Here is a 12,991-nt window from a genome sequence, read left to right on the forward strand (position 1 = left end):
TTCCAATGGGACCTTGGCCTTTGCGCACAACTTCCAAATGGTGCTCGGATAGTACAACCAAGATCCGGCCGAATTCTTTTCAGCTATCTTTAGAATGTCTCTTGCCAGGATCTCATGAACTCTTATCTCTCCACCCACCATGATACAATGCAGCATTAAGGCTCTCTCCCTGTTAACTTCTGAAGTGTTCACCGTCCCCAGAATTGACCTTTTCATCAACTCATACCATCCTTTTGCCTCCGGAATGAGGTTACATCTCTTCAGGAACTTGTATCTGTTCTTATTATCTCCCTCCCATTATGAGTTCTCAAAACAAATGTCTCTTGCAATCTCTTCATAATCTTGATCCTCAGTCAATCTTTGTTGGTATCCCGGTTCATCAAAGCGTACTGACTTTAGTTTCAAAACTTTCTTGATTGCATCCGGGCCAAAGTCTACTTCCACCCCACGCACATAGCTCTTGTACGTTGGGGGTTCACGCATGTCAATCCTTGGGACATTTGCATAGAACTCTCTTATGATATTGGTGTTAACTCGGGTGGCTGGTGATGTAAGTTCCTCCCATCTCCTCTTCCGGATCTTGTTCTTTATTTCTTGACATCCATCATCTGGCAACATGAATGGAATCTCAGGATAGATTTTTTTCTCGTTCATCCATTAAATTTGCATTTGATGAGACCAAGACTTGAACTTCCATTGGTCATATTCATATGTTTCTTCCTCTACTATTGGATCTTTTCTTTTTCGTCTTTTGGTTCTTGAGGAAGATGCCATGATTACTTGGTTAGTTGAGAGGGAATGTGAAGAATGTTGGGGAGTTTGATGTGTGTTTGGAGGAAAAAGAGTTTAGGTTCGGACTTGCTAGGGAGTTATGAAGAGAAGATTAAGTGTTTGGAGTTTAAAGTAAAAGAAGAAGTTGCACAAGGCTTGTAATGTTGAGGAGTGATTCGGTCATGTGCATGGCTTGAAGGTGGTATGCTTTTAAATGAGCAATGAAGGGCTAGGATGCAATTAGACACTATGGGGATCAAGGGTGTGCATGTATGGATGAATGAAGATAAAATTTGCTCCTTCCCTTGCCTTTGCCGTGACCATTCTCAAGGAGTGGCAGATTTCTTCCTTGAAGCATGTGATAGGATTTTGTCCTTATGCTATGCTTTCCTTTGTCTTGTCTTTTTCATTGAAGATTCTTTGACTTTCTAGTCATCACAACAAGACACATACATTAGTCTTATCCTACCGTAGCAATATTGTTCTTTTTAGTAAAAGTATGTGAACTATCAATTCTTATCTTCATGTGAACCCTGACACTTCCTTTGGAGGACACCAAACTTGATGTTTGGTAATATATAAAGAAAATGAGTTTCTTCCTCCAATTAGTGAAGTTTAAATATTCATAAGAATTGTTTTCATCATACTTTCTTTTTCTCTCTTTTTTTTTTCATGAAGAATTAATTGTATCCTTGAATTGGTGTATCAAGGTTTGATGAACACCAAACTTGTTTCTTGTCAAAGGGTTCATCACAATTAATGTCTTCATTAAAAAAAAATTCTATTTATAAGGTTTTGAAAAATAACAAAAGTATGATTATTGATGCATGAATTTCAAATTTTCATGAAGCTGTGTGGACACCAAACTTAGTGTTCGACCATATGCTCTATCAAAATATTTTAAGCATGTGAAACAAAATCCTTTATGATATTGGTTAAGTGTGCTTGAAGACACACCAAACTTAGCATATGTTTTAAAATAGTGCATGCAATAAATGGACACGTTCATGAAAAGAGAAAAGAATTCATGCATCAAGTGATCATAATTTATTGAATGTAAAATGACAAGAATCTTAAAGCATGGGTTGCCTCCCATGGAGCGCTCTTTTATTGTCACTAGCTTGACATTGAAGCTTTCTTTTATGGTGGTTGGTGCTTGTAGGGCCTCAATTTGTCTCCCCTGACCGTGATCCTCTTCTTTGTTCTCTGGTGTTCAATTTCAACATGTTCTAATGATAGTATGTTGCTGACAGTGTAGTAATCCTCGGTTTGTTGATTTGTCTCCAGCTGTTGATACACCAGTTGCACTTTGTCACCTTTAGAAAGCCCCTCTGTTGGAATCTTTCTATTCTTCCAACCCCTTTTTGTTTTGTTTCTGCGCTTCATCTTTCCTTTTGTTGATCTTTCTTTTCTGGTTGTAAGCTTTCCTTGGGAACCTCCCTTCTCAGTGGCCAGTACTTTAACATCTTTTTGGGCTTTTTCATCAGTTTGCACATTCCTTAGCATTGGGATGTTGCTGTGACTTTCCTGGGCACTCTTCACATAGTCTTTCTTCTCCTTGCTGAATTGTGCCTCTGGTAATACCTTCAGAGTGATGCTCTGGTCATGCATCCTGAGAGTTAATTTCCCTTCCTCTACGTTTATGATAGCTCTAGCAGTGGCCAAGAATGGCCTTCCCAGTATAACAGAGTCACCATCATCATCATTTGATTCTAGAACCACAAAGTCAGCAGGGTATATAAAACTGTCCACCTTGACCAAGAGATTTTCAATTACACCCCTGGGGTATACCATTGACTTGTCTACCAACTCCAGAGACATTTGTACTGGTTTGACCTCTTCTATATGCAGCTTTTTCATCAAGGAGGATGATATTAAGTTAATACTTGCTCCGAGATCACACATTGCTTTAGTGATTGTCAATTTCCCAATGGTGCAAGGCAACACGAAGCTCCCTGGGTCCTCAAGCTTGGGAGGAAGCCCCTTTTGAATCAAGGCCCTGCATTCCTCAGTAATCCTTATGGTTTCTTTTTCATCCCAGCTTCTTTTTTTGTTGATGAGATCCTTCAGAAACTTGGAATATAGAGGCATTTGCTCAAGTGCTTCAGCCAAGGGAATGTTGATTTCCAGCTTCTTAAAAATCTCAAGGAATTTGTGGAACTGCTTATCTCTCATCTCTTTGTTGAACCTCTGAGGGTATGGTAGTGGGGGTGTGATGCTTTTTCCCATTTGCTGCTGCTCCTGAGCTACTTCCTTTGAGCTATGTGACTGGGTGTTCTTTTCTTTGAGTTTCTCAGTGTCTTTGTTTGGCATCACCCCTTGCTCTTTATCCTCATCTGCCTTTGTTTGATTCTCATCCTCTGTTGGTTCTTTGATGTTTTCTGCTTGCTTCCTTGTAGTGTCATTGTTGCTTATCAATGTTCTCCCACTCCTCAATTGTATTGCCTTGCATTCCTCCTTGGGATTTGGGATTGTGTCACTGGGCAGTGCGTTTGAAGATCTCTCAACAGATACTTGCTCGGAGATTTGCCCCATCTGTCTCTCTAGGCTCTTTATAGAGGCTTCCTGATTCTTTGCTACCATTTCTTGGTGTTTCAACATTTTGTCTATCATGGCTTCCAAGTGAGTGATTCTTTGGGCTTCAGGTGATATTTGAGGTGGGTTTTGAGATGTAGGTGGTGGATGGTAGGCATTTTGGTTGGTGGATTGGTTATTAGATTGGTATTGGTTGATGTTGGGGTAGTTGTTTTGTGGTTTTCTGAAGGGGTTTTGGTTAGTCTGCTGCTGGTTGTGATTTTGGTTGTTTCTTGGATTGTGTTGGTTTGAGTTCCTCTGCCATGGTTGTTGATTTTGGGTATGGTTATCCCCCCATCTGAGGTTTGGGTGGTTTTTCCAGGACGGATTGTATGTATCACCATACACTTCATTTGGTCCTTGGTTGTGCATATACTGAACTTGCTCTTGTTGTTGTTCTTCTTGAGTTTCTTCACTCTGTCCCCATGTGGTTGATGGTTGGCTAGTGTTGACTGCTGCAACTTGAAGATTATCAATCCTTTTGGCCATTTGCTCAAATTGTTGTTGAATTTGCTGCTGCATCATCTTGTTTTGAGCTAGGATTGAATCCACTCCCTCTAGTTCCATTACTCTTCTTCTTTGTGATGGTTGGCGACTTCTTTGATGAGCAAAGAAATATTGGTTGTTGGCCACCATGTCCACAAGATTCTGAGCTTCCTCAGCAGTTTTCATCAGTTGTAGTGAACCTCCAGCAGAATGATCCAATGCCTCCTGAGATTTCAATGTCAGGCCTTCATAAAAATTTTGCAGCACGTCCCATTCATTGAACATTTCTGGAGGACACTTTCTGATTAAGGCTTTGTACCTCTCCCATGCTTCATACAAGGATTCGGCATCTAGTTGTGTGAATGTTTGCACCTCGGTTTTCAGCCTGATGACCCTTTGGGGTGGATAGAATTTGGCTAGAAATTTGGTCACCAAGTCATCCCAACTAGTGATACTTCCTTGGGGAAAAGTTTCAAGCCATTGTGCAGCCTTATCCCTTAATGAGAATGGGAACAGCAGAAGCTTGTAGGTTTCAGGGTTCACACCATTGGATTTGACAGTGTCACAGATCCTTAAGAAGGTAGATAGATGTTGATTTGGATCCTCCAATGGTCCTCCCCCAAATGAACAATTGTTCTGGACCAATGTGATGAGTTGTGGCTTTAGTTCAAAGTTATTTGCATTGACATTAGGGGTGAGAATGCTACTTCCACAATGTCTAGCATTTGCAAAGGTATAGGAAGCCAATACTCTCCTCTGTTGTGGTTGATTATTGACTCCTCCTTCTGGATTAGATGTATCTCCTTCCATCTCGTGGAATTCTTCATCTGATTCCTCTTCTCCAACAATGCTTTTCCCTCTTTCAACTCTCCTTAGCCTCCTGAGAGTTCTTTCGTCTTGTTCATGAAAATTGGGTATGGCTCTTCTTGTACCTGACATACAAGCAGAACATAAGAGCACACAAACCAGTAGCACTTCAATCTATTGCTAGAATGAAGTTTTAGTTAGCTTAAGCAAAAATTCAAACAGTTAGTGGGTTAGTCAAAATTAAAGAAAAAGTGCTTGATCTAGATTACCACCTCACTTAATCATTGTCAATCTATTCAATCCCCGACAACGGCACCAAAAACTTGATGAGATATTTTGATGAGAAACGAATCTCTCACAAAACATCACAAAACTAACCGGCAAGTGTACCGGGTCGTATCAAGTAATAAAAACTCACGGGAGTGAGGTCGATCCCACAGAGATTGAAGGATTGAGCAATTTTAGTTTAGTGGTTGATTTAGTCAAGCGAATCAAGATTTGGTTGATGGTTTTGTGACTTGCAGAATTAAATTGCATTGAAGTAAAGAGAACAAGAAATAAATTGCTGAAACTTAAAGAACAAGAAATTAAATAGCAGAAACTTAAAGTGCAAGAAATGTAAATTGCGGAATCTTAAAGTGCAAGGAATGTAAATTGCTTGAAATGTAAAGGGGATTGGGATGTGGATTTGCAGAAATTAAACAAGGAAAAATTAAATTGCATCAAACAAAAGAGTAAAAGGGAATTGGGATTGAACCGGATCTTGAAGCAGTAAAGTAAATGAACAGAAAAAGCAATAAACAGGGAATTGAAATGAGAAATTTAGATCTCAGGACCCAGAGACTAGAAAACCAAGTCTAGATCTCAATGCCTTCCTAGATCCACAAGAACAATAGCAAGGAAATTGTAAATTGCAAAGAAAAGAGATGAAGAACAATGAACCGGAAATGAAATTCAATTAACAGTAAAGTAAAGAAACAGAGAGATCCAAGATTGAGATTGAAACAGAATTTCTTCAATTCTCCAATCCAAGATCCAAGACAAAGGTAAATTGAAATTGCAAGTAAAAGGCAACAAAGAAATTCAAGTTCACTCAGTAACAAAAGCTTCCCAAAAACTATTATGAAAATTCTAAAAGGAAAGCTCTCTTAATAACTTGAATTCTATCCTATTTATACACTTTCTAAAATGATCTTCAAGCCTTGAGTTGGACCTTTGTTCTTGGTGGAATTGGGTTGAAAGAGGCCTTGGTTGATTGCTCTTGAAGTTTGAAGAAGAACTGAAGTGAACCAATTGAACCGGTTTTTGAAGTTGGCCAAAGTTGGTCCCAACGTTAGGGCCAAAGTTAGGGGTCTAACTTTGCCCCTAACTTTTCATGGCAGCAAGCATGATTTCCTGGTGTGGACGTTGGTGCCAACGTTAGGGGTCTAACTTTGACCCTAACGTTGGCAATGCTTAGTGCTAGTAGCGCCAACGTTAGCCTCCACGTTAGGGGGCTAACGTTGGCGCAAACGTTGGTGCCCCTCCCTTTGTGGTTCAAGTGCCAACGTTAGCCTCCAAGTTAGGGGGCTAACGTTGGCGCAAACGTTGGCCTTCCCCCTTTGTATTTTAAGTGCCAACGTTAGCCTCCAAGTTAGGGGGCTAACGTTGGCGCAAACGTTGGTGCCCAGGGGAGAAACTCTCAAGTTCCAACGTTAGCCTCCAAGTTAGGGGGCTAACGTTGGAGCTAACGTTGGCCACTTCCTTGCAATGTCATGTGCCAACGTTAGCCTCCAAGTTAGGGGGCTAACGTTGGCTCAAACGTGGGGAGCCCAGGGAGTGATTTTCATGCCCAACGTTAGCCTCCAAGTTAGGGGTCTAACGTTGGGGCTAACTTCAAGCCTCCAAGTTCAATTTCAACTTCCATTCTTCACTTCTAGCCATTCCTCTTTGCTTTAACCTTTCTCCAAGCTTTCTTCACCTATCATTGATCAACCAAACTTATCAAAGCTTTGCTCAAAATCATGAGGTATTCAATCTTTCATAATATGCAACAAATATAGCACAAAACCTCATGAAATGGCATGAATTCATATATGGTTGGTTCAATCAAGGGAAACATGAAAATCTACTCAATTAGCTTGCTTGTAGCTCAAGAAAGTGCATAATTCTAATGAAAACAAAAGAAAAAGACTAGCTAAAATGGGCTAGGATGACTTGTCATCAACGATCAGTCCTTTCACAACACAGTTCATACTAGCATAAGCATTGAACCTAACAATCCACTAACTAAGCAACACAACGAATTCTTACCTTTGGTGACGAAGACAGCAACTCGGACAACAATGGAGGGTTTTCCCTCTTTGACAGCCACTGCACACTGCAACCGTCTCAGCTCGGGTAGTGATTTTTTTGGAGGGAGAAATAGAGTATGGTGATTGTTTGTATTCTTAGGGTTTAATGTAATTCAGTAAGAGTGATATAGGTGTAATCGGTATTGTATACAACTTAAGAGATATGAGTGTTTGTAAGGGGCCAAACGCGAAATGACGTAGTTTTTAGGCTTAGGGACTTATTTGTCCAATTTTTGAAAGTACCCTTCCAGTCATCAGTCCATGTGTCAACCCGTCACGCCAGGTCATCAGAACGAGAGCCACGTCAAACTTTTCCGTTGGGTCTGACGGAGGCATTTGGATGGAGGGACTCATCCGTCCAAGTTTTGTGAAAGTCAGGGATTTAAAAGTATTTTCAAATGGTCAGGGACAAAAATATCCGCAGGGCAAAAGGTCAGGGACATATTTGTCCTTTTCTCTAAAAAATATCTCCTATTTCTGCATGCAGAAATAGGAGTAACTCACCCTTATACTAGACTTTTGTATATTAAAAGTTCTTGAGCGTGATTGGCAAGTTAAATGTATTTGTAGTTGATCTCATTGAATTATCCGCCACTCCAACCATTGGCAGATTCCAAAAAATCACGACTAAATTCTCAAAGTGGTCCCTGAAATTGACGTTGTGCACAAAAATCGTCTTTGAAATTCTAATTGCACCAATTACATCCCTGAGATTGAAAAAATACACCATATTAGTCCTTGACCCATTTTTCGTTAGCGACGTGCTGACGTGGCTTGATGATGTGGACCTTTGGTAACACGTGTCACCTCAAAGTTTGACCATGTGTAACGGTATAATGACGTATCGGACAACGACACGTCGCATGCTGACATGGATGGTATGCCACGTGTCACAATGCTTTTTTCCATGTGTCGAGTTATGCCACGTGTCACAATGTTATTTGTCCACGTGTCATCAACTATGTCATGATTACGTATGCATCAAATGACTCATTTTAGTTCCTGAAATTGAATGTCGTGCACCAATTATTCTCCATCAATTTTTTCTCATTATTTTTTAAATTTAAAATTCTCAATAATTTTTTACACGCTAATTTTAATATTTTTTATTATACAATTTTTTATAATACATATTTTATTAATAATTTTAACTTGTATCATTAGAGCACATGTTAGCTGAATCCAAAATTTTATCATTGTCTCTTGTATTTATTTGTATCTGTTTTAATACTGTTCAGGCCATGATTACAATAAGTGCTTATATTAATTAATAGTGTAATATATAAAAAGGCCGCCTAGTTAAGTTATAGATAAAGTGAATTATTATAATCGATAGTATAAATCTATCTTATTAATTTAGTGAGAAGTCAATTATATGGAGAATCGGACATTCTTGAAACGGATGGGAATAATAAATTTATATTAGTTAACAAGTGCCTGATCAAGTGCCTTAACAAGTGCCTTATCAAGTATTCTTAAAATATTTATTAAAATGTTAAATATTAAAAAATTTGTATTAAGAAATATTTTTATACTGTTATCTTACATTTTTTACTAAATCAATATCAATATTTCATATAATTCTTTTAATAAAATATTATAGAAAAAAATTGTATAATTAAAACTAAAAATTAAAAATGTTTTATAAAAATACTTGTTGATGACAAGTCATCTTAGGTTAGTTTCACAAGCCTATTTCATTAGTTTTTATTTGGTTTTTATGCATTTTTAGGCAACAAATAAGTGTTTAAGTGAGAATTTCATGCTTGTCTTGATTCAATCAAACATTGGTAATTTTATGAATTTCTATTAGATTTCTTGCAAGATTTAGTTGATAATATGAATGATGCAAGATTTGATGATTATGCCAAAGGCTTTGATGTATCTGTTTGGTTGATGATAGGTGAAAAGATAAAGGAAAAGAAGCAGAAAGCACAAAATAAGCTCAAAGGAAGAATTCTGGACATATTTTTGAAGTTTGAGCAAGTTTGGACCCTTAGGCCATGCTTTTAAAAGCGTGGCCCATGATTTAAACAAAAAAAAGGGTCTTGGCGCGAAAACGCTACGACACGCATGCGTGCATGATGCGCACGCGTCGGGGACGGATTTTTGAAGATTCACACGTATGCGTGCATGACGTGTACGCGTGATATTGTTTGACGCTCGTGTCAAAAGAGAACGCTACGTTGCATGAGAGAGCGTTTTCGGGCAAGTTAAAATCTGGAGGCAAAGTTTTGCAATCGACGCGCACGCGTGCTTGACGCGCACGCGCCGATGGTGCACCTGGGACAAAGCACGCACACGCGTGGCTGGTTCTGAAGCATGGAATTGAGATTTTGATACCCATGCGCACGCATACATGATGCGCACGCGTGGGGCAGCGTTCAGTAAGCAAACGTAGCGCTCACTAAGTTAACGCTGCAAAGGACGCGTACGCGTCAATGGGCGAAATTGCAAAAGCACGCGCACGCATGAAGGACGCGTACGCGTGAGTGTCCGAACGCTCCGTTCTCTAAATGAATGCTACGCTCTCCTGGAAGCATCATCTCTGCTCAATTAAAGCTGATTCCAAGCCCATCAACACACAAAAGCAAGCAGAGCCCAATTGACATCACTCAAAGGCACAAGGATCATCTAGAATAGGAATTTTGTATTTAATTGTAATTTTTTTCAATTTGAATTTCATTTGTAATTTAGGAATGCCTATAAAAAGGCTTTAGTTCTGTTAGAAAAAAGGTCTCAGAGCTGTTAGGCTGCACTAGTAGTAGGCAGCAGTAGGAGTAGGAGTAGGAATAGAATAGAAGGCTCTCTTTGATACACTTTTATTTTTTTGCACCTTCTACATTTCAGTATTAAATTCAGTTTATGCAATTTCAGTTTCTGCAATCCTCTGCTAAAATTTCCTTTTTTTCAATTTTACTTTCTGCAACTTTACATTTGAGTTTGTTGTAATCTCAATTTACTTTTCATGCAATTTAATTCTTCTACAATTGTTCTGAGTTTTGATTTACTACTTTCTTTAAATTCCCTGCACCCAATTCCCTTTACATTTGGTACAATTTAATTTTCTTGTCATTTAAGCTTTTGTAATTTACTTTTTGCATTTTATATTTTCTGCAATTTACCTTCTGATGCTCCAATTTTTACTCAATTCATCACTGTCTGCTTGACTAGACTGACCACTCACTAAAGTTGCTTGATCCATCAATCCCTGTGGGATCGACCTTACTCTTGTGAGTTATTACTACTTGATGCGGCCCGGTACACTTGCCGGTGAGTTTGTGTGGAATCATTTTTCCCTCATCAAGTTTTTGGCGCCGTTGTTGGGGATTGATATAGATCGACAATGATTAAGTGGGTAAGAAGTCTAGATTAAGTATTTTTTTTATTTTTGTCCTTTTAATTTTCTGTTTTCTGCTGAAACCAAGGTGTTTGTGTTTTTCCTTCACTAAGCAAATCTCATCTGAGACATGAATTTCGATTTTCATTGGTTGTGTGTTTTACAAAATTCAAATGGAGTTCAACTCATCTTGTGATCAAACAAATTTCATGGCATATTGCCCACCATCTTAATATGATTCAATTCATTATCCTAATGGTGGTTGGGAATATCACCAAGAAACTGGAAATTCTGAGCAATCCAATCAATGGGGATATGCTGCAGAGCTACAAGAAGAGCAAGACAATTTCATGGGATCTCACCCACCACCACAAAATGATTCATATCAGTATCTTCATGGTGGCTAGGAATATCACCAAGGAATGAGAGATTATGAGCAATCCAACCAGTGGGGTGGTGCACGAAATTGTGATTCACACTTTTCACAACTCCGCACAACTAACCAGCAAGTGCACTGGGTCGTCCAAGTAATACCTTACGTGAGTAAGGGTTGATCCCACAGAGATTCTTGGCTTGAAGCAATCTATGGTTATCTTGTAAATCTTAGTCAGGAGATTAATTATGATTATCAGTTTGAATTGCGAAAAATAAAAGAGCATGAAATAAATACTTGTTATGCAGTAATGGAGAATATGTTGAAGTTTTGGAGATGCTTTGTCTTCTGAATCTCTGCTTTCCCCCTGTCTTCTTCTTCACACACGCAAGGTTCTTCCTATGGCAAGCTGTGTGTTGGTGGATCACCGTTGTCAATGACTACCATCCGTCCTCTCAGTGAAAATGGTCCAGGTGCGCTGTCACCGCACGGCTAATCATCTGTTGGTTCTCACTCATGCTGGAATAGGATCCATTGATCCTTTTGCGTCTGTCACTACGCCCAACCCTTGTGAGTTTGAAGCTCGTCACAGTCATTCAATCCCTAAATCCTACTCGGAATACCACAGACAAGGTTTAGACTTTTCGGATTCTCAAGAATGCTGCCAATGGATTATAGCTTATACCACGAAGATTTTGATTAAGGAATCCAAGAGATACTCATTCAATCGAAGGTAGAACGGAAGTGGATGTCAAGCACACGTTCATAGATTGAGAATGGTGATGAGTGTCACGGATCATCACATTCATCATATTGAAGTGCGAATGAACATCTTAGATAGAAAAAAGCGTGTTTGAATAGAAAACAGAAATAATTGCATTAATTCATCGAGACACAACAGAGCTCCTCACCCCCAACAATGGAGTTTAGAGACTCATGCCGTAGAGATACAATGTCAAACGTGAAAATTTCATGAGGTACAAAATAATTCTCTAAAAGTTGTTTAAATACTAAACTAGTAACCTAGGTTTACAAAAAATGAATAAGCTATGATAGATAGTGCAGAAATCTACTTCTGGGGCCCACTTGGTGTGTGCTGGGGCTGAAACTTGAGCTTTACACGTACCTAGGCTGTTTTTGGAGTTAAACGCCAGGTTGTAACCTGTTTTGGGCGTTTAACTCCAACTTGTAACCTGTTTCTGGCGTTTAACGCCAGAATGCAGCATGAAACTGGCGTTGAACGCCAGTTTATGTCATTTATCCTTGAGCACAGTATGGACTATTATATATTGCTGGAAAGCCCTGGATGTCTATGTTCCAACTCAGTTAAGAGCGCGCCATTTGGACTCTTGTAGCTCCAGAAAATCCATTTCGAGTGCAGGGAGGTCAGAATCCAACAACATCTATAGTCCTTTTTCAGCCTGAATCAGATTTTTGCTCAGCTCCCTCAATTTCAGCCAGAAAATACCTGAAATCACAGAAAAACACACAAACTCATAGTAAAGTCCAGAAATATGAATTTTTCCTAGAAACTAATAAAAATATACTTAAAAACTAACTAAAACATACTAAAAACTACATGAAATTAACCCCAAAAAGCGTATAAAATATCCGCTCATCACAACACCAAACTTAAACTGTTGCTTGTCCCCAAGTAACTAGACAAATAAAATAGGATAGAAAGAAATCAAGAAGCAATAATATCTCAGAGTTTTAAGTGAAGCTCATATTCTAATTAGATAAGCGGGACTAGTAGCTTTTTGCTTCCGAACAGTTTTGGCATCTCACTTTATCCTTTGAAATTCAGAATGATTGGCATCCATAGGAACTCAGAATTCAGATAGAATTATTGATTCTCCTTATTTAGTATGTTGATTCTTGAACACAGCTACTTTATGAGTCTTGGCCGTGGCCCTAAGCACTTTGTTTTCCAGTATTGCCACCGGATACATAAATGCCACAGACACATAACTGGGTGAACCTTTTTAGATTGTGACTTAGCTTTGCTAAAGTCCCCAATTAGAGGTGTCCAGGGTTCTTAAGCACACTCTTCTTTTTGCTTTGGACCTCGACTTTAACCGCTCAGTCTCAAGTTTTCACTTGACACCTTCACGCCACAAGCACATGGTTAGGGACAGCTTGGTTTAGCCGCTTAGGCCAGGATTTTATTCCTTTAGGCCGTCCTATCCACTGATGCTCAAAGCCTTGGATATTTTTTACCCTTTCCTTTTGGTTTTAAGGGCTATTGGCTTTTTCTACTGCTCCTTCTCTCTTTTTTTTTAACTGCTTTTTCAGATCATCAATAAC

This window comes from Arachis hypogaea, chromosome 11 (genome assembly GCF_003086295.3).
Source record: "Arachis hypogaea cultivar Tifrunner chromosome 11, arahy.Tifrunner.gnm2.J5K5, whole genome shotgun sequence".
Classification (NCBI taxonomy): domain Eukaryota; kingdom Viridiplantae; phylum Streptophyta; class Magnoliopsida; order Fabales; family Fabaceae; genus Arachis; species Arachis hypogaea.